The sequence below is a fragment of the Pseudophryne corroboree genome, unplaced genomic scaffold (assembly GCF_028390025.1).
Source record: "Pseudophryne corroboree isolate aPseCor3 unplaced genomic scaffold, aPseCor3.hap2 scaffold_364, whole genome shotgun sequence".
In the NCBI taxonomy this organism is placed as follows: domain Eukaryota; kingdom Metazoa; phylum Chordata; class Amphibia; order Anura; family Myobatrachidae; genus Pseudophryne; species Pseudophryne corroboree.
The window spans coordinates 194,077-215,245 of NW_026970017.1; the positions used below are offsets into that span (position 1 = coordinate 194,077).

The 21,169-nt window shown below is 47.5% G+C and overlaps 11 non-coding genes and 1 pseudogene across 11 annotated transcripts; all 12 read right to left on the reverse strand.

Moving 5' to 3' along the window:
* Nucleotides 1–669: 669 nt before the first annotated feature.
* On the reverse strand, nucleotides 670–832 carry LOC135020996 (U1 spliceosomal RNA). Its single transcript, XR_010218329.1, has one exon. It is a non-coding gene; the product is annotated as a U1 spliceosomal RNA (small nuclear RNA).
* Nucleotides 833–984: 152 nt separating this feature from the next.
* LOC135021026 (U1 spliceosomal RNA) lies at nucleotides 985–1,148 on the reverse strand. The gene has a single exon (XR_010218355.1). It is a non-coding gene; the product is annotated as a U1 spliceosomal RNA (small nuclear RNA).
* Nucleotides 1,149–1,819: 671 nt separating this feature from the next.
* Nucleotides 1,820–1,982, reverse strand: LOC135021008 (U1 spliceosomal RNA). Its single transcript, XR_010218338.1, has one exon. It is a non-coding gene; the product is annotated as a U1 spliceosomal RNA (small nuclear RNA).
* Nucleotides 1,983–2,134: 152 nt separating this feature from the next.
* Nucleotides 2,135–2,298, reverse strand: LOC135021015 (U1 spliceosomal RNA). The gene has a single exon (XR_010218344.1). It is a non-coding gene; the product is annotated as a U1 spliceosomal RNA (small nuclear RNA).
* Nucleotides 2,299–2,971: 673 nt separating this feature from the next.
* Nucleotides 2,972–3,134, reverse strand: LOC135020985 (U1 spliceosomal RNA). Its single transcript, XR_010218318.1, has one exon. It is a non-coding gene; the product is annotated as a U1 spliceosomal RNA (small nuclear RNA).
* Nucleotides 3,135–3,286: 152 nt separating this feature from the next.
* On the reverse strand, nucleotides 3,287–3,450 carry LOC135021020 (U1 spliceosomal RNA). The gene has a single exon (XR_010218349.1). It is a non-coding gene; the product is annotated as a U1 spliceosomal RNA (small nuclear RNA).
* Nucleotides 3,451–4,142: 692 nt separating this feature from the next.
* Nucleotides 4,143–4,284, reverse strand: LOC135021004 (U1 spliceosomal RNA; annotated as a pseudogene).
* Nucleotides 4,285–4,436: 152 nt separating this feature from the next.
* On the reverse strand, nucleotides 4,437–4,600 carry LOC135020972 (U1 spliceosomal RNA). Its single transcript, XR_010218305.1, has one exon. It is a non-coding gene; the product is annotated as a U1 spliceosomal RNA (small nuclear RNA).
* Nucleotides 4,601–5,271: 671 nt separating this feature from the next.
* Nucleotides 5,272–5,434, reverse strand: LOC135020980 (U1 spliceosomal RNA). The gene has a single exon (XR_010218313.1). It is a non-coding gene; the product is annotated as a U1 spliceosomal RNA (small nuclear RNA).
* Nucleotides 5,435–5,586: 152 nt separating this feature from the next.
* LOC135020974 (U1 spliceosomal RNA) lies at nucleotides 5,587–5,750 on the reverse strand. The gene has a single exon (XR_010218307.1). It is a non-coding gene; the product is annotated as a U1 spliceosomal RNA (small nuclear RNA).
* A 671-nt stretch (nucleotides 5,751–6,421) lies between these two features.
* LOC135020983 (U1 spliceosomal RNA) lies at nucleotides 6,422–6,584 on the reverse strand. The gene has a single exon (XR_010218316.1). It is a non-coding gene; the product is annotated as a U1 spliceosomal RNA (small nuclear RNA).
* A 152-nt stretch (nucleotides 6,585–6,736) lies between these two features.
* Nucleotides 6,737–6,900, reverse strand: LOC135020955 (U1 spliceosomal RNA). Its single transcript, XR_010218288.1, has one exon. It is a non-coding gene; the product is annotated as a U1 spliceosomal RNA (small nuclear RNA).
* Between the last annotated feature and the right edge of the window lie 14,269 nt (nucleotides 6,901–21,169).

Consider the following 21,169-nt stretch of genomic DNA (forward strand, 5'->3'; position numbering starts at 1 on the left):
TTTGGGATAGGGCTGGGGAGGGCCGCTGCTCAGGCACATCTCTGTCAAGTAAAGGAGATTCAACTGAGGCAGCACAAGGGAACTCTCATCTGGGGACAACAACTGCAGGGAGAACACATATTTTCAGATGAACATGGGAGGGCAGAAGGCTGCCTAATACTGAAGCACCCCCAAACAACAAACCAAATGCAACAACTAGTGCAAGCATTCCTGGGGGAAGGCCTGCAGCAGATTGATTTGCATATGGTAATGCCATCCAAGCAGTGGGTCAAAGTTGGCTTCAACCCTCGTCTGCATATGAAAAGAGAAAAGGGGCGTGCAGGGCATGGCGGCCTTTTGCGGCGCTTGGGTGACCCTTAGTTCGCATTAAACACCCCCACCCTCCTTCGGTGTGGGGCTCATGTTGGCAATGCCCCAGCCCCTGAAGCATTCAAGCTGATTTCTTGCAGCAGCTGGGCACTGTAACAGCTCCAGAGCTGCTCTGTGAGGCAAGTAAAAGGGTGTGGGCCCTGCAGCACTACCTGTAGTTTGCATTGTGTGTTGGAAGGCACAAAGTAAGCAGACGGGAGAAGTCAGGATAGTGCGCAAGGGCATAGAAGGGAGCGGCTCAAGAAAAGAGAAGTGGAAACAGACAGCAAACTAGGCTGGAGAGAGACCTGAGACAAAGAGATCTGAATTATACGAGAGCCGACCAGGGGAAACACAAATTATGCAGTCAAGTTTCCCACATTTGGGGAAATCACAGGGGCAGCACACCCAGAGTGCAATGGGTGAGCCTTGCCCTGGGAGAAGCACCTACATGATCATAGTATCTCACCTGGCAGGTAAGTAGGAGTTGGGCTAGAGCTGCGAAGGGTCGCTGCTCGGGTACCCCCCTGTCAAGTGAAGGAGATCCAACTGAGGCAGCACAAGGGAACTCTCGAAAGAGGAACAAGGCTAGAGGAAGATCTGAGACAAAGAAATCTGATTTTTACCAGAGTTGACCAGAAGAAAGCACAAACACAGTCCCCCACTACCACAAATAATGCAGTTGAGTTTCCCACATTTGGGGAAATCACAGGGGTCAGCATACCCAGAATGCAATGAATGAACCTCACCCTGGGAGAACAATCTTCATGACCATGGTATCTCCTATGCAAAATAAGTATGATTTGGGATAGGGCTGGGGAGGGCCGCTGCTCAGGCACATCTCTGTCAAGTAAAGGAGATTCAACTGAGGCAGCACAAGGGAACTCTCATCTGGGGACAACAACTGCAGGGAGAACACATATTTTCAGATGAACATGGGAGGGCAGAAGGCTGCCTAATACTGAAGCACCCCCAAACAACAAACCAAATGCAACAACTAGTGCAAGCATTCCTGGGGGAAGGCCTGCAGCAGATGGTTTTGCATATGGTGATGTCATCCAAGCAGTGGGTCAAAGTTGGCTTCAACCCTCGTCTGCATATGAAAAGAAAAAAGGGATGTGCAGGGCATGGCGTCCTTTTGTGGCGCTTGGATGACCCCTAATTCGCATTAAACATCTCCACCCTCCTTCGGTGTGGGGCTCATGTTGGCTATGCCCCAGCCACTGAAGCATTCAAGATGATTTCTTGCAGCAGCTGGGCACTGTAACAGCTCCAGAGCTGCTCTGTAAAGCATGTAAAAGGGTGTGGGCCCTGCAGCACTACCTGTAGTATGCATTGTGCGTTGGAAGGCACAGAGTAAGCAGACGGGAGAGGTCAGGATAGTGCGCAAGGGCATAGAAGGGAGCGGCTCAAGAAAAGAGAAGTGGAAACAGACAGCAAACTAGGCTGGAGAAAGACCTGAGACAAAGAGATCTGAATTATATGAGAGCCGACCAGAGGAAACACAAATTATGCCGTCAAGTGTCCCACATTTGGGGAAATCGCAGGAGCAGCACACCCAGAGTGCAATGGGTGAGCCTTGCCCTGGGAGAAGCACCTTCCTGATCATAGTATCTCACCTGGCAGGTAAATAGGAGTTGGGCTAGAGCTGGGGAGGGTCGCTGCTCGTGCACCCCCCTGTCAAGTGAAGGAGATCCAACTGAGGCAGCACAAGGGAACTCTCGAAAGAAGAACAAGGCTAGAGGAAGATCTGAGACAAAGAAATCTGACTTTTACCAGAGCTGACCAGAGGAAAGCACAAACACAGTCCCCCACTACCACAAATAATGCAGTTGAGTTTCCCACATTTGGGGAAATCACAGGGGTCAGCATACCCAGAATGCAATGAATGAACCTCACCCTGGGAGAACAATCTTCATGACCATGGTATCTCCTATGCAAAATAAGTATGATTTGGGATAGGGCTGGGGAGGGCCGCTGCTCAGGCACATCTCTGTCAAGTAAAGGAGATTCAACTGAGGCAGCACAAGGGAACTCTCATCTGGGGACAACAACTGCAGGGAGAACACATATTTTCAGATGAACATGGGAGGGCAGAAGGCTGCCTAATACTGAAGCACCCCCAAACAACAAACCAAATGCAACAACTAGTGCAAGCATTCCTGGGGGAAGGCCTGCAGCAGATTGATTTGCATATGGTAATGCCATCCAAGCAGTGGGTCAAAGTTGGCTTCAACCCTCGTCTGCATATCAAAAAAGAGAAAAGGGGCGTGCAGGGAATGGCGGCCTTTTGCGGCGCTTGGATGACCTCTAGTTCGCATTAAACACCTCCACCCTCCTTCGGTGTGGGGCTCATGTTGGCTATGCCCCAGCCCCTGAAGCATTCAAGCTGATTTCTTGCAGCAGCTGGGCACTGTAACAGCCCCAGAGCTGCTCTGTAAGGCAAGTAAAAGGGTGTGGGCCCTGCAGCACTACCTGTAGTTTGCATTGTGCATTGGAAGGCACAAAGTAAGCAGACGGGAGAAGTCAGGATAGTGCGCAAGGGCATAGAAGGGAGCGGCTCAAGAAAAGAGAAGTGGAAACAGACAGCAAACTATACTGGAGAGAGACCTGAGACAAAGAGATCTGAATTATACGAGAGCCGACCAGGGGAAACACAAATTATGCAGTCAAGTGTCCCACATTTGGGGAAATTGCAGGAGCAGCACACCCAGAGTGCAATGGGTGAGCCTTGCCCTGGGAGTAGCACCTTCATGATCATAGTATCTCACCTGGCAGGTAAGTAGGAGTTGGGCTAGAGCTGGGGAGGGTCGCTGCTCGGGCACCCCCCTGTCAAGTGAAGGAGATCCAACTGAGGCAGCACAAGGGAACTCTTGAAAGAGGAACAAGGCTAGAGGAAGATCTGAGACAAAGAAATCTGACTTTTACCAGAGCTGACCAGAGGAAAGCACAAACACAGTCCCCCACTACCACAAATAATGCAGTCGAGTTTCCCACATTTGGGGAAATCACAGGGGTCAGCATACCCAGAATGCAATGAATGAACCTCACCCTGGGAGAACAATCTTCATGACCATGGTATCTCCTATGCAAAATAAGTATGATTTGGGATAGGGCTGGTGAGGGCCGCTGCTCAGGCACATCTCTGTCAAGTAAAGGAGATTCAACTGAGGCAGCACAAGGGAACTCTCATCTGGGGACAACAACTGCAGGGAGAACACATATTTTCAGATGAACATGGGAGGGCAGAAGGCTGCCTAATACTGAAGCACCCCCAAACAACAAACCAAATGCAACAACTAGTACAAGCATTCCTGGGGGAAGGCCTGCAGCAGATGGATTTGCATATGGTGATGTCATCCAAGCAGTGGGTCAAAGTTGGCTTCAACCCTCATCTGCATATGAAAAGAGAAAAGGGGCGTGCAGGGCATGGCGGCCTTTTGCGGCGCTTGGATGACCCCTAGTTCGCATTAAACACCTCCACCCTCATTCGGTGTGGGGCTCATGTTGGCTATGCCCCAGCCCCTGAAGCATTCAAGCTGATTTCTTGCAGCAGCTGGGCACTGTAACAGCTCCAGAGTTGCTCTGTAAGTCAAGTAAAAGGGTGTGGGCCCTGCAGCACTACCTGTAGTTCGCATTGTGCGTTGGAAGGCACAAAGTAAGCAGACGGGAGAAGTCAGGATAGTGCGCAAGGGCATAGAAGGGAGCGGCTCAAGAAAAGAGAAGTGGAAACAGACAGCAAACTAGGCTGGAGAGAGACCTGAGACAAAGAGATCTGAATTATATGAGAGCCGACCAGGGGAAACACAAATTATGCAGTCAAGTTTCCCACATTTGGGGAAATCAAAGGGGCAGCACACCCAGAGTGCAATGGGTGAGCCTTGCCCTGGGAGAAGCACCTACATGATCATAGTATCTCACCTGGCAGGTAAGTAGGAGTTGGGCTAGAGCTGGGGAGGGTCGCTGCTCGGGCACCCCCCTGTCAAGTGAAGGAGATCCAACTGAGGCAGCACAAGGGAACTCTCGAAAGAAGAACAAGGCTAGAGGAAGATCTGAGACAAAGAAATCTGACTTTTACCAGAGCTGACCAGAGGAAAGCACAAACACAGTCCCCCACTACCACAAATAATGCAGTCGAGTTTCCCACATTTGGGGAAATCACAGGGGTCATCATACCCAGAATGCAATGAATGAACCTCACCCTGGGAGAACAATCTTCATGACCATGATATCTCCTATGCAAAATAAGTATGATTTGGGATAGGGCTGGGGAGGGCCGCTGCTCAGGCACATCTCTGTCAAGTAAAGGCGATTCAACTGAGGCAGCACAAGGGAACTCTCATCTGGGGACAACAACTGCAGGGAGAACACATATTTTCAGATGAACATGGGAGGGCAGAAGGCTGCCTAATACTGAAGCACCCCCAAACAACAAACCAAATGCAACAACTAGTGCAAGCATTCCTGGGGGAAGGCCTGCAGCAGATGGATTTGCATATGGTGATGTCATCCAAGCAGTGGGTCAAAGTTGGCTTCAACCCTCGTCTGCATATGAAAAGAAAAAAGGGATGTGCAGGGCATGGCGGCCTTTTGCGGCGCTTGCATGACCCCTAATTCGCATTAAACACCTCCACCCTCCTTCGGTGTGGGGCTCATGTTGGCTATGCCCCAGCACCTGAAGCATTCAAGCTGATTTCTTGCAGCAGCTGGGCACTGTAACAGCTCCAGAGCTGCTCTGTAAGGCAACTAAAAGGGTGTGGGCCCTGCAGCACTACCTGTAGTTCGCATTGTGCGTTGGAAGGCACAAAGTAAGCAGACGGGAGAAGTCAGGATAGTGCGCAAGGGCATAGAAGGGAGCGGTTCAAGAAAAGAGAAGTGGAAACAGACAGCAAACTAGGCTGGAGAGAGACCTGAGACAAAGAGATCTGAATTATACGAGAGCCGACCAGAGGAAACACAAATTATGCAGTCAAGTGTCCCACATTTGGGGAAATCGCAGGAGCAGCACACCCAGAGTGCAATGGGTGAGCCTTGCCCTGGGAGAAGCACCTTCCTGATCATAGTATCTCACCTGGCAGGTAAGTAGGAGTTGGGCTAGAGCTGGGGAGGGTCGCTGCTCGGGCACCCCCCTGTCAAGTGAAGGAGATCCAACTGAGGCAGCACAAGGGAACTCTCGAAAGAAGAACAAGGCTAGAGGAAGATCTGAGACAAAGAAATCTGACTTTTACCAGAGCTGACCAGAGGAAAGCACAAACACAGTCCCCCTCTACCACAAATAATGCAGTCGAGTTTTCCACATTTGGGGAAATCACAGGGGTCATCATACCCAGAATGCAATGAATGAACCTCACCCTGGGAGAACAATCTTCATGACCATGATATCTCCTATGCAAAATAAGTATGATTTCGGATAGGGCTGGGGAGGGCCGCTGCTCAGGCACATCTCTGTCAAGTAAAGGCGATTCAACTGAGGCAGCACAAGGGAACTCTCATCTGGGGACAACAACTGCAGGGAGAACACATATTTTCAGATGAACATGGGAGGGCAGAAGGCTGCCTAATACTGAAGCACCCCCAAACAACAAACCAAATGCAACAACTAGTACAAGCATTCCTGGGGGAAGGCCTGCAGCAGATGGATTTGCATATGGTGATGTCATCCAAGCAGTGGGTCAAAGTTGGCTTCAACCCTCGTCTGCATATGAAAAGAAAAAAGGGATGTGCAGGGCATGGCGTCCTTTTGTGGCGCTTGGATGACCCTTAATTCGCATTAAACATCTCCACCCTCCTTCGGTGTGGGGCTCATGTTGGCTATGCCCCAGCCCGTGAAGCATTCAAGATGATTTCTTGCAGCAGCTGGGCACTGTAACAGCTCCAGAGCTGTTCTGTAAAGCATGTAAAAGGGTGTGGGCCCTGCAGCACTACCTGTAGTATGCATTGTGCGTTGGAAGGCACAAAGTAAGCAGACGGGAGAGGTCAGGATAGTGCGCAAGGGCATAGAAGGGAGCGGCTCAAGAAAAGAGAAGTGGAAACAGACAGCAAACTAGGCTGGAGAAAGACCTGAGACAAAGAGATCTGAATTATATGAGAGCCGACCAGAGGAAACACAAATTATGCAGTCAAGTGTCCCACATTTGGGGAAATCGCAGGAGCAGCACACCCAGAGTGCAATGGGTGAGCCTTGCCTTGGGAGAAGCACCTTCCTGATCATAGTATCTCACCTGGCAGGTAAGTAGGAGTTGGGCTAGAGCTGGGGAGGGTCGCTGCTCGTGCACCCCCCTGTCAAGTGAAGGAGATCCAACTGAGGCAGCACAAGGGAACTCTCGAAAGAAGAACAAGGCTAGAGGAAGATCTGAGACAAAGAAATCTGACTTTTACCAGAGCTGACCAGAGGAAAGCACAAACACAGTCCCCCACTACCACAAATAATGCAGTCGAGTTTCCCACATTTGGGGAAATCACAGGGGTCAGCATACCCAGAATGCAATGAATGAACCTCACCCTGGGAAAACAATCTTCATGACCATGGTATCTCCTATGCAAAATAAGTATGATTTGAGATAGGGCTGGGGAGGGCCGCTGCTCAGGCACATCTCTGTCAAGTAAAGGCGATTCAACTGAGGCAGCACAAGGGAACTCTCATCTGGGGACAACAACTGCAGGGAGAACACATATTTTCAGATGAACATGGGAGGGCAGAAGGCTGCCTAATACTGAAGCACCCCCAAACAACAAACCAAATGCAACAACTAGTGCAAGCATTCCTGGGGGAAGGCCTGCAGCAGATTGATTTGCATATGGTAATGCCATCCAAGCAGTGGGTCAAAGTTGGCTTCAACTCTCGTCTGCATATGAAAAGAGAAAAGGGGCGTGCAGGGCATGGCGGCCTTTTGCGGCGCTTGGATGACCCCTAGTTCGCATTAAACACCTCCACCCTCCTTCGGTGTGGGGCTCATGTTGGCTATGCCCCAGCCCCTGAAGCATTCAAGCTGATTTCTTGCAGCAGCTGGGCTCTGTAACAGCCCCAGAGCTGCTCTGTAAGGCAAGTAAAAGGGTGTGGGCCCTGCAGTACTACCTGTAGTTTGCATTGTGCATTGGAAAGCACAAAGTAAGCAGACGGGAGAAGTCAGGATAGTGCGGAGGGCTGGGTCAGTTGATTGTGGGCGAGTTTGTAAGCCATTGGCGGTGGCAGCGGGTATCGGCTCAGAGGCAGTAGCGGGCATTGGCTAAGGGTCATGGGCAGGATTCGGCGGACATTATGGCTGTAGTGCCTCACTAGCCACTGACCTCACCGCACGCCACTGTGGGACAGATGTAACATGCAGAGAGAGGTAGATTTGGGAGGGGGAATGTCCTAGCATAACTGTTAATTGCAGTGTAATACTGTAATTCAGCTGTGCAGCATTTGTGGCTAAATGTCAAAGAAGCCAGTATTTACCCTGCATGCAAAACAATAAATGTATTTGAACATACCTCCCAACTATCCCAATTTTTGCAGGACAGTCACTTTTTTGGGGAATGTCCAGCTAACCCAAACACCCCCCCCCCCTTCCCATGGGGAAGGGGGTGGATGGGGGGTGGAAGGCTCCCTGTAGCTTGTTGCTCTGCAAATATGCACATTGTGGGTAATTCAGACCTGATCGCTAGGGTGTGTTTTTTGCATCCCTGTAATCAGGTAGTTGTCGCCTACAGCGGAAGGGAAAATTTGCTGTGCAGGTGTGTGATCACATGTGCACAAGAGCTGCACAGCTCAGCACTTACTCAGCCATTGAGGTGACGTCACAAATCCTCCCACAAAACGCCGGGTCCCTCCAGTGTTTTTCCGGACACTCCCTAGACACATTCAGTTGCCACCCACACAAACACCCTCTTCTTGTCAATCTTCTTGTGATCTCCGGGCCGTCGCACTTACGCATTGTGGCGCATACGCATGTGCAATGCAAACCAGATTGCCCGCTGGGTGAAAATAAATTGAAGCGATCTGGTCTGAATAAGCCTCAATCTCTATTCACGGGAGACAGAGGGGCTGGGGCATGGCCAGCAGCTCACAGAGCACCTATAATGACAAAAATGGGAGACATGGCTCATGATCGCGATATACCTGCGAAGGTACGCCCTCTACTGATTGACAGGCAGAGGCATTCGTATTTTCTGCGGGGCACCCGGAGAAAATGTAGGCACATGCACAGGATGGACCCTGCGTATATGCCCCCATCCTCTTCATAGTTTTTGCGGTTGGAACGCGTATTACGATCCAAACTGAATTAGGCCCTATGTCTTATATACACGAGCAGTGTGAAAACATCAATCGATGGGGGTAATTCCAAGTTGATCGCAGCAGGAATTTTGTTAGCAGTTGGGCAAAACCATGTGTACTGCAGGGGAGGCAGATATAACATGTGCAGAAAGAGTTAGATTTGGGTGAGTTATTTTGTTTCTGTGCAGGGTAAGCCCCACACATTAATGCCCTTTGGAACATATTATGTCACTCACCACAATATCTGTGATACACTATGCCCTACAGTAAAGCTTCTAATTACTTTTACAAAAACTGCTCAATGCCAAGAGTTTCACGTGCTGGGTGTCATGCTCATTGCCAGGGGTTTCACTCTCTGGGTGTCATGCTCATTGCCAGGGGGAACGCAGTAGGGGGTGTTATATAGTAAGCACCACTATGGCATAGTATATAGCATTATATATATTGTGAGCACTGGTGATGTTGAGTGCAGTAGAGCTGCTGCTGGGTAATTACAATTTACTACAACCACCAATATATTCTGCTGCACTATATATATGCAAAGCTAATTCTGCTGGGTAATTACAATTGACTACAACCACCAATATATTCTGCTGCACTATATCTATATTTGCAAAGCTAATTCTGCTGGGTAATTACAATTGACTACAACCACCAATATATTCTGCTGCACTATATCTATATATGAAAAGCTAATTCTGCTGAGTAATTACAATTGACTACAACCACCAATATATTCTGCTGCACTATATCTATATATGCAAAGCTAATTCTGCTGGGTAATGCAAATTGAAACATTATTGCATAGTATGTGATTTTTAAGTACTTTTTTAAAGTTTTGAATGATATAGACCCAGTTTAATCTTTGTGGAATGCCTGGTTGTTGTTTTTAAGGTAATTTATTGCCTGGCATTTGAGGGGGTGGGGTGTGGTTACAGATTTCAATTATTGGTTTCACTTGTAATAGTCTTCTACTTAAGTCCAATGGTGTAGGCTGTGCAAAGCCGTTTGGCTGTGCATTTATTGATCCAAGCGTGCATTTTTATCAAAGCGTGATAAAATTGACACATAACAGCAGCGTTCAATCAGCGTTAATTTATATTCAGCTGATATCGATTGTGAATTGACGTTTCTTCTCTTCTTGTCACCTACAGGTAATTACAATTGACTACAACCACCAATATATTCTGCTGCACTATATCTATATATGCAAAGCTAATTCTGCTGGGTAATGCAAATTGAAACATTATCGCATAGTATGTGATTTTTAAGTACTTTTTTAAAGTTTTGAATGATATAGACCCAGTTTAATCTTTGTGGAATGCCTGGTTGTTGTTTTTAAGGTAATTTATTGCCTGGCATTTGAGGGGGTGGGGTGTGGTTACAGATTTCAATTATTGGTTTCACTTGTAATAGTCTTCTACTTAAGTCCAATGGTGTAGGCTGTGCAAAGCCATTTGGCTGTGCATTTATTGATCTCAGCGTGCACTCCCCAAACAGCACATGACGCAAAGAAAAAAAGAGGCGCAATGAGGTAGCTGTGTGAGTAAGATTAGCGACCCTAGTGGCCGACACAAACACCGGGCCCATCTAGGAGTGGCACTGCAGTGTCACGCAGGATGGCCCTTCCAAAAAACCCTCCCCAAACAGCACATGACGCAAAGAAAAAAAGAGGCGCAATGAGGTAGCTGTGTGAGTAAGATTAGCGACCCTAGTGGCCGACACAAACACCGGGCCCATCTAGGAGTGGCACTGCAGTGTCACGCAGGATGGCCCTTCCAAAAAACCCTCCCCAAACAGCACATGACGCAAAGAAAAAAAGAGGCGCAATGAGGTAGCTGTGTGAGTAAGATTAGCGACCCTAGTGGCCGACACAAACACCGGGCCCATCTAGGAGTGGCACTGCAGTGTCACGCAGGATGTCCCTTCCAAAAAACCCTCCCCAAACAGCACATGACGCAAAGAAAAAAAGAGGCGCAATGAGGTAGCTGTGTGAGTAAGATTAGCGACCCTAGTGGCCGACACAAACACCGGGCCCATCTAGGAGTGGCACTGCAGTGTCACGCAGGATGTCCCTTCCAAAAAACCCTCCCCAAACAGCACATGACGCAAAGAAAAAAAGAGGCGCAATGAGGTAGCTGTGTGAGTAAGATTAGCGACCCTAGTGGCCGACACAAACACCGGGCCCATCTAGGAGTGGCACTGCAGTGTCACGCAGGATGTCCCTTCCAAAAAACTCTCCCCAAACAGCACATGACGCAAAGAAAAAAAGAGGCGCAATGAGGTAGCTGACTGTGTGAGTAAGATTAGCGACCCTAGTGGCCGACACAAACACCGGGCCCATCTAGGAGTGGCACTGCAGTGTCACGCAGGATGTCCCTTCCAAAAAACCCTCCCCAATCAGCACATGATGCAAAGAAAAAGAAAAGAAAAAAGAGGTGCAAGATGGAATTGTCCTTGGGCCCTCCCACCCACCCTTATGTTGTATAAACAAAACAGGACATGCACACTTTAACCAACCCATCATTTCAGTGACAGGGTCTGCCACACGACTGTGACTGATATGACGGGTTGGTTTGGACCCCCCCCAAAAAAGAAGCAATTAATCTCTCCTTGCACAAACTGGCTCTACAGAGGCAAGATGTCCACCTCATCTTCACCCTCCGATATATCACCGTGTACATCCCCCTCCTCACAGATTATCAATTCGTCCCCACTGGAATCCACCATCTCAGCTCCCTGTGTACTTTGTGGAGGCAATTGCTGCTGGTCAATGTCTCCGCGGAGGAATTGATTATAATTCATTTTAATGAACATCATCTTCTCCACATTTTCTGGATGTAACCTCGTACGCCGATTGCTGACAAGGTGAGCGGCGGCACTAAACACTCTTTCGGAGTACACACTTGTGGGAGGGCAACTTAGGTAGAATAAAGCCAGTTTGTGCAACGGCCTCCAAATTGCCTCTTTTTCCTGCCAGTATAAGTACGGACTGTGTGACGTGCCTACTTGGATGCGGTCACTCATATAATCCTCCACCATTCTATCAATGTTGAGAGAATCATATGCAGTGACAGTAGACGACATGTCCGTAATCGTTGTCAGGTCCTTCAGTCCGGACCAGATGTCAGCATCAGCAGTCGCTCCAGACTGCCCTGCATCACCGCCAGCGGGTGGGCTCGGAATTCTGAGCCTTTTCCTCGCACCCCCAGTTGCGGGAGAATGTGAAGGAGGAGATGTTGACAGGTCGCGTTCCGCTTGACTTGACAATTTTGTCACCAGCAGGTCTTTCAACCCCAGCAGACCTGTGTCTGCCGGAAAGAGAGATCCAAGGTAGGCTTTAAATCTAGGATCGAGCACGGTGGCCAAAATGTAGTGCTCTGATTTCAACAGATTGACCACCCGTGAATCCTTGTTAAGCGAATTAAGGGCTGCATCCACAAGTCCCACATGCCTAGCGGAATCGCTCCGTGTTAGCTCCTCCTTCAATGCCTCCAGCTTCTTCTGCAAAAGCCTGATGAGGGGAATGACCTGACTCAGGCTGGCAGTGTCTGAACTGACTTCACGTGTGGCAAGTTCAAAGGGCATCAGAACCTTGCACAACGTTGAAATCATTCTCCACTGCACTTGAGACAGGTGCATTCCACCTACTATATCGTGCTCAATTGTATAGGCTTGAATGGCCTTTTGCTGCTCCTCCAACCTCTGAAGCATATAGAGGGTTGAATTCCACCTCGTTACCACTTCTTGCTTCAGATGATGGCAGGGCAGGTTCAGTAGTTTTTGGTGGTGCTCCAGTTTTCTGTACGTGGTGCCTGTACGCCGAAAGTGTCCCGCAATTCTTCTGGCCACCGACAGCATCTCTTGCACGCCCCTGTCGTTTTTTAAAAAATTCTGCACCACCAAATTCAAGGTATGTGCAAAACATGGGACGTGCTGGAATTGGCCCAGATTTAATGCACACACAATATTGCTGGCGTTGTCCGATGCCACAAATCCACAGGAGAGTCCAATTGGGGTAAGCCATTCCGCGATGATCTTCCTCAGTTGCCGTAAGAGGTTTTCAGCTGTGTGCGTATTCTGGAAAGCGGTGATACAAAGCGTAGCCTGCCTAGGAAAGAGTTGGCGTTTGCGAGATGCTGCTACTGGTGCCGCCGCTGCTGTTCTTGCGGCGGGAGTCCATACATCTACCCAGTGGGCTGTCACAGTCATATAGTCCTGACCCTGCCCTGCTCCACTTGTCCACATGTCCGTGGTTAAGTGGACATTGGGTACAGCTGCATTTTTTAGGACACTGGTGACTCTTTTTCTGCGGTCTGTGTACATTTTCGGTATCGCCTGCCTAGAGAAATGGAACCTAGATGGTATTTGGTACCGGGGACACAGTACCTCCAACAAGTCTCTAGTTGGCTCTGCAGTAATGATGGATACCGGAACCACGTTTCTCACCACCCAGGATGCCAAGGCCTCAGTTATCCGCTTTGCAGTAGGATGACTGCTGTGATATTTCATCTTCCTCGCAAAGGACTGTTGAACAGTCAATTGCTTACTGGAAGTAGTACAAGTGGGCTTACGACTTCCCCTCTGGGATGACCATCGACTCCCAGCGGCAACAACAGCAGCGCCAGCAGCAGTAGGCGTTACACGCAAGGATGCATCGGAGGAATCCCAGGCAGGAGAGGACTCGTCAGAATTGCCAGTGACATGGCCTGCAGGACTATTGGCATTCCTGGGGAAGGAGGAAATTGACACTGAGGGAGTTGGTGGGGTGGTTTGCGTGAGCTTGGTTACAAGAGGAAGGGATTTACTGGTCAGTGGACTGCTTCCGCTGTCACCCAAAGTTTTTGAACTTGTCACTGGCTTATTATGAATGCGCTGCAGGTGACGTATAAGGGAGGATGTTCCGAGGTGGTTAACGTCCTTACCCCTACTTATTACAGCTTGACAAAGGGAACACACGGCTTGACACCTGTTGTCCGCATTTCTGGTGAAATACCTCCACACCGAACTGACCGAAGAGCTGATTTTTTTGGTATTTTCACCTGGCATGTCAACGGCCATATTCCTCCCACGGACAACAGGTGTCTCCCCGGGTGCCTGACTTAAACAAACCACCTCACCATCAGAATCCTCCTGGTCAATTTCCTCCCCAGCGCCAGCAACACCCATATCCTCCTCATCCTGGTGTACTTCAACACTGACATCTTCAATCTGACTATCAGGAATTGGACTGCGGGTGCTCCTTCCAGCACTTGTAGGGGGCGTGCAAATGGTGGAAGGCGCATGCTCTTCACGTCCAGTGTTGGGAAGGTCAGGCATCGCAACCGACACAATTGGACTCTCCTTGTGGATTTGGGATTTCGAAGAATGCACAGTTCTTTGCTGTGCTGCTTTTGCCAGCTTGAGTCTTTTCATTTTTCTAGCGAGAGGCTGAGTGCTTCCATCCTCATGTGAAGCTGAACCACTAGCCATGAACATAGGCCAGGGCCTCAGCCGTTCCTTGCCACTCCGTGTGGTAAATGGCATATTGGCAAGTTTACGCTTCTCCTCCGACAATTTTATTTTAGGTTTTGGAGTCCTTTTTTTACTGATATTTGGTGTTTTGGATTTGACATGCTCTGTACTATGACATTGGGCATCGGCCTTGGCAGACGACGTTGCTGGCATTTCATCGTCTCGACCATGACTAGTGGCAGCAGCTTCAGCACGAGGTGGAAGTGGATCTTGATCTTTCCCTAATTTTGGAACCTCAACATTTTTGTTCTCCATATTTTAATAGGCACAACTAAAAGGCACCTCAGGTAAACAATGGAGATGGATGGATTGGATACTAGTATACAATTATGGACGGGCTGCCGAGTGCCGACACAGAGGTAGCCACAGCCGTGAACTACCGCACTGTACTGTGTCTGCTGCTAATATATAGAATGGTTGATAAAGAGATAGTATACTTGTAACTAGTATGTATGTATAAAGAAAGAAAAAAAAACCACGGTTAGGTGGTATATACAATTATGGACGGGCTGCCGAGTGCCGACACAGAGGTAGCCACAGCCGTGAACTACCGCACTGTACTGTGTCTGCTGCTAATATAGACTGGTTGATAAAGAGATAGTATACTCGTAACTAGTATGTATGTATAAAGAAAGAAAAAAAAACCACGGTTAGGTGGTATATACAATTATGGACGGGCTGCCGAGTGCCGACACAGAGGTAGCCACAGCCGTGAACTACCGCACTGTACTGTGTCTGCTGCTAATATATAGACTGGTTGATAAAGAGATAGTATACTCGTAACTAGTATGTATGTATAAAGAAAGAAAAAAAAAACACGGTTAGGTGGTATATACAATTATGGACAGGCTGCCGAGTGCCGACACAGAGGTAGCCACAGCCGTGAACTACCGCACTGTACTGTGTCTGCTGCTAATATATAGACTGGTTGATAAAGAGATAGTATACTCGTAACTAGTATGTATGTATAAAGAAAGAAAAAAAAACCACGGTTAGGTGGTATATACAATTATGGACGGGCTGCCGAGTGCCGACACAGAGGTAGCCACAGCCGTGAACTACCGCACTGTACTGTGTCTGCTGCTAATATAGACTGGTTGATAAAGAGATAGTATACTACTAATATTATATACTGGTGGTCAGGTCACTGGTCACTAGTCACACTGGCAGTGGCACTCATGCAGCAAAAGTGTGCACTGTTTAATTTTAATATAATATTATGTACTCCTGGCTCCTGCTATAACCTATAACTGGCACTGCAGTAGTGCTCCCCAGTCTCCCCCACAATTATAAGCTGTGTGAGCTGAGCAGTCAGACAGATATATAATATATATAGATGATGCAGCACACTGGCCTGAGCCTGAGCAGTGCACACAGATATGGTATGTGACTGACTGAGTCACTGTGTGTATCGCTTTTTTCAGGCAGAGAACGGATATATTAAATAAACTGCACTGTGTGTCTGGTGGTCACTCACTATATAATATATTATGTACTCCTGGCTCCTGCTATAACCTATAACTGGCACTGCAGTAGTGCTCCCCAGTCTCCCCCACAATTATAAGCTGTGTGAGCTGAGCAGTCAGACAGATATATATAATATTATATATAGATAATAGATGATGCAGCACACTGGCCTGAGCCTGAGCAGTGCACACAGATATGGTATGTGACTGAGTCACTGTGTGCTGTGTATCGCTTTTTTCAGGCAGAGAACGGATTATATTATGTACTCCTGGCTCCTGCTATAACCTATAACTGGCACTGCAGTAGTGCTCCCCAGTCTCCCCCACAATTATAAGCTGTGTGAGCTGAGCAGTCAGACAGATATATATAATATTATATATAGATAATAGATGATGCAGCACACTGGCCTGAGCCTGAGCAGTGCACACAGATATGGTATGTGACTGAGTCACTGTGTGCTGTGTATCGCTTTTTTCAGGCAGAGAACGGATTATAAATAAAAGTGGTGGTCACTGGTCACTATCAGCAAAACTCTGCACTGTACACTACTGAGTACTCCTAATGCTCCCCAAAATTAGTAAATCAAGTGTCTCTCTAATCTATTCTAATTCTAAATGGAGAGGACGCCAGCCACGTCCTCTCCCTATCAATCTCAATGCACGTGTGAAAATGGCGGCGACGCGCGGCTCCTTATATAGAATCCGAGTCTCGCGATAGAATCCGAGCCTCGCGAGAATCCGACAGCGTCATGATGACGTTCGGGCGCGCTCGGGTTAACCGAGCAAGGCGGGAAGATCCGAGTCGCTCGGACCCGTGAAAAAAAACATGAAGTTCTGGCGGGTTCGGATTCAGAGAAACCGAACCCGCTCATCTCTAGTTCATACAGTAATTAAATGTTTTCATATTGAGAACTACATCTCCCAGCATATACAGTGTGCTGGGGATGCATTGCTAACAAGCTTTATTTAAAAGTTTAAAAAACATTGCTTTTATGACTGCAATGGTTAAAAAGGGAGAGCTATAAATCAATTTATCAGTGAATGATCGCAGTTTGAGCTGTTACATTTTACTGAACCACCTATCCCTCCACACTCACTACCTGTCCTCAGGATACATTTACCATCCCGGCAGACGGTATACCGGCGGTCATTTGACCGATGTTGGAATCCTGACACCACTTGGGAGACTGGTGCCGGCACACAGACAGCCAACATCCCGAAGGCGAGTATTGGAGGGAGGGTTAGGACCGGGGGAGCGGGTGTTAGGGAAGGCACTAGGAGGGGGGGGGGGTTAGTCCTAGCTGCCACCCCCTGAGGGTTAGCCCTATCCGCCACCCCCCCAGAGGGTTAGGATTAGGTATCATGTGACTGCTGGAATCCCGAGCGCCGGATGCCATACCCAACCCCCTTTACTTTTTCAGGCATTTCTATCTCTCCTCTCTCTATGGTGTTCCGATTGCCCACTTTCCCTTGTGCTTTTCTCTCTCTCTCCTTTGTTTAGAGCATCAGTTTCTGTAGTCCACTTTATCCTTATTTTTTCCAGTGTTTCACTATCTCTCTGATGTAATGAGGATATATGGTCTAGAGGGATCAGTAATGCATTGTACTGTATAGAGGCGTCAGGGATGTAGCGTAGGGTATAGAGGCGTCAGGGATGTAGCGTAGGTTATAGAGGCATCAGGAATGTAGCGTAGGGAATAGAGGCATCAGGGATGTAGCGTAGGGTATAGAGGCGTCAGGGATGTAGCATAGGGAATAGAGGCGTCAGGGATGTAGCGTAGGGAATAGAGGCATCAGGGATTTAGCTTAGGGAATATAGGCATCAGGGATGTACTAGCAGGTATATAGAGGTCAGTGTACTGTATAGAGGGGTCAGTAATGCAGTGATGGTTATAGAAAGGTCAGTGATGTAGTGTAGGGTATAGAGGGGTCAGTTATGTAGTGTGGGGTAAAGAGGGGTCAGTAAAGATACTAAGCTGAAGTACTTAGAACACTTCTTGAATTAAGACACAACCTGCAAGAAAAAGTATGCAATATGGGTGAAAAGGCAAATGTCAGAGGTCTGATACAAGTAACCAGCTCCACACCTTGCACCACATAGCGTTATGTTAAACTGGGATATGTTTTTTTTTGGTGTGTGTGTATGTGTGTGGGGGGGGGGGTGCCAAAGGAAATTTTTGCCATTGGCTCCTTTGGTCTAGAACCAGCCCTGATCACAAAATATTTTTGTCTAAGCAGACTGGACATTGATCAGCGTTGGCTCATTCTCAGCCCCCCGCCCAGCCTCTGCTGCCAACAGACTGCTATTAGCTAGTTAACCTTCTGCCTTCCCTATCTATGACACAGACTGCTGCTAATGCTACCAGACTGTTCCCAGTGGCTTCACACCAACAGTGAATCCCAGCCGATGATGTAGGGCAGCGTGTGGGGGAGGGGGTCAGTTGCTGTGGCTCCAACATGGTAACCGCCAATGGACTGCAATGCTTTATCGAAAGGGGGGGCGCCAGTCCCTTACTTTGCCAGGGGCGCTTGGACCCCTAGCTACACCTCTGTTGACCCTAACCGATACCCCTAAACTAACCATAATTCCTGCAGTAAAAAATCCATGTTTCTATGTATATAGGGGGTCATTCCGAGTTGATCGCATGCTGCCGTTGTTCGCTGCGTAGCAATCAGTTGAAAAAAAATGGCTAATCTGTGCATGCGCATGCTCCGTAATGTGCATGTGCATCGTACGGGTACAAAGTCCATTGTGGTTTTGCACTAGTTCTAGCGATTATTCCAATCACAGAACAGGCCACAAGGAGATTGACAGAAAGAGGGCGTTTCTGGGTGGCAACTGACCGTTTTCAGGGAGTGCTTGGAAAAATGCAGGCGTGGCAGAAGAAATGCAGACGTGGCTGGGCATTCGCTGGATGGGTGTGTGACATCAAAAGCCGTCCCTCGGTTGTTAGAATCAACGCACACGAAGTGTAACTACAGTGCTGGTCTTATTTTGAAACGATTTTGCAGGCGCTCTGCTGCTCAAGTGTTCGCACTTCTCCAAAGTGAATATACACTCTCCAGTGGGCAGCGACAATGCGTTTGCATGGCTGCTAAAAACTGCTAGCGAGCAATCAACTCAGAATGACCCCCATAGTGTATTGCAAGAAAATATCTGTAAATCCAATGGTACCGTAAGTGCGGTATATACTCGCACTTCTTTGCGGGGTGAGAACATCTCCCCTAAGTGAAGTCAGCCCTATGAATAGAGTTTGTGTGATCCCTGTGCAGCAGTCACAGAAAGGGTTCATCTCTGCAGTTTGTCACTCAAATTACATTGCTGCATTTTTTTCTAGAAGTGGATCTGAGAGCTGTTACCCGCAGACCAGCTACAATAATTATCCTGGGTACTCACTAGACCAGTGGTTCTCAAACTGCACCCTGGGGTGCCTCAGGACACTTGCAGGGGTGCCTTGGATTGGTGGTCCAGGACCAATTCAAAATATTTATAGTTAGTGTTATAGGCAAAACCAGTGCTGTTGGCTGGCAATCATAACATATGTGCACAAGCAGAAGCAAATCCTGTCCCCTACCAAAGGGCCAGTGCTAGGGTGTTTGGCGCCTCCCTGCAAACTATTAATTTGGGCCCTCTCTCCAATACTTAATAAAGGGACAGTGCGCTCCTTAAAAAAAGAAGGTGTGGTATCACAAGGAAGGGGCATGGCCACACAATAGCACCCCAAATCAAAATACGCCACACAGTAGCACTATCTTATTGTCATTACACCGCATGTAATAATAATAATAATAATACCCACAGTCGCAGTGCCCTTTATACACATAACCACCATATCAGTGCAGCTTACACACATAATGCCAACAGTAGCAGTGCCCCTTCTACACATGCCCACGGTGGCAATCCTTTACATGGCAAATATCAACCTGGTTTTGCCATGTAAAGGATTGCCACTTTAAAAACAAACAATCAAACAAAAAAAAAAAAACAACAGGAAAAAACACAAAATCTCTCACTTTCTGATTCTCACACCCTATTACATTCCTCTCTATATATTTAAATGTTTCTATTACTGTATGTTCCCTCTTCCCTTCTCCAAACTATACACATCAACATTTTTTAGTATTTCCAGGTAAGTTTTGTGATGTAGGCCATGCACAATTTTAGTTGCCCTAATGTATTTACAGCCTTCTGGAGATATGGCTTCTGGAACTGAACACAGGATTCTAAATGTGGCTGTACCAAGGACCTATACAGTGGCATTACAGGTTGAGTATCCCTTATCCAAAATGCTTGGGACCAGAGGAATTTTGGATATCGGATTTTTCTGTATTTTGGAATAATTGCATACCATAACGAGATATTATGGTGATGGGACCTAAATCTAAGCACAGAAGGCATTTATGTTTCATATACACCTTATACACACAGCCTGAAGGTCATTTTAGCCAATATTTTTTATAACTTTGTGCATTAAACAAAGTGTGTGTACATTCACAGAATTCATTTATGTTTCATATACACCTTATACACACAGTCTGAAGTTCATTTAATACAATATTTTTAATAACTTTGAGTATTAAACAAAGTTTGTGTACACTGAGCCATCAAAACACAAAGGTTTCACTATCTCAGTCTCACTCAAAAAAGTCCGTATTTCGGAATATTCCGTATTTCGGAATATTTGGATATGGGATACTCAACCTGTATTACTTTTTTCTGCTACTGGTTCTTTAACCTATGCAAACAAGCATCTGACTTGCCTTTCCTATTGCTTTGTTACATTGCTTACCTGAAATAGTAATACTTAGATAGCTTTCCTCTTGCCATTATAATGCCCTTAATATTATAGTTAGCCTTTGCATTTTTGAGACGTGTATGATTTTGCATTTTTTGGCATTAAATGTTGCCATGTTCTTGACCATTCCTCTAGTCCAGGGGCGGAACTGCCAGAGACAACGGAGTCAGTTGCCGCCGGGCTCCAGCCCTAAAGGGGCTTCCTCCATTGCCCCCCGGCTGTTACGTGCCCTTCCTACTAAATAGACAAAGGCGCTACCAGCAGGGTCTCGCAGTTTGTACATTCCATGCCGTAACACCCTTCTTTCCACCTTCACAATGAAGCTATTGGTACTTTGCAAAAAAAAAAAATATTAGCATTGCAACTCAGCAGATCAATGCAGTGTGCAGCCACACACTCCATATATCTGCTCAGCCACAAAGCTGATTATTTCTTCACAAAGTACAAGGTGAGCTCCAAATAGAATTCTCTAGCTTAGATTATACCTTTCTATGCAAGGGTAAATAGCTCAATTGTTTGACTGCAATGCCACAGGAAATGGTTTGGATCCAAGACAGTGTGACTGAATAATAAAGAAACCTTAAGATGAGTTCATGAATGTTGTATAAGTATTAGTGAGAGAAGGGGTCAGGAGCATGCTAGGCTGCAAAAAATAAGGTAGGCTGCAAGTGAAAGTAATGATCTCCTATATATTTTCCCAGATCTGTCACTCTGTGTGGCTAAGTGCAAAAAAATAAATTACCAAGGTAATTAGTCCGGCGCTGTTAAGAGGATATGCTTATCCTTTT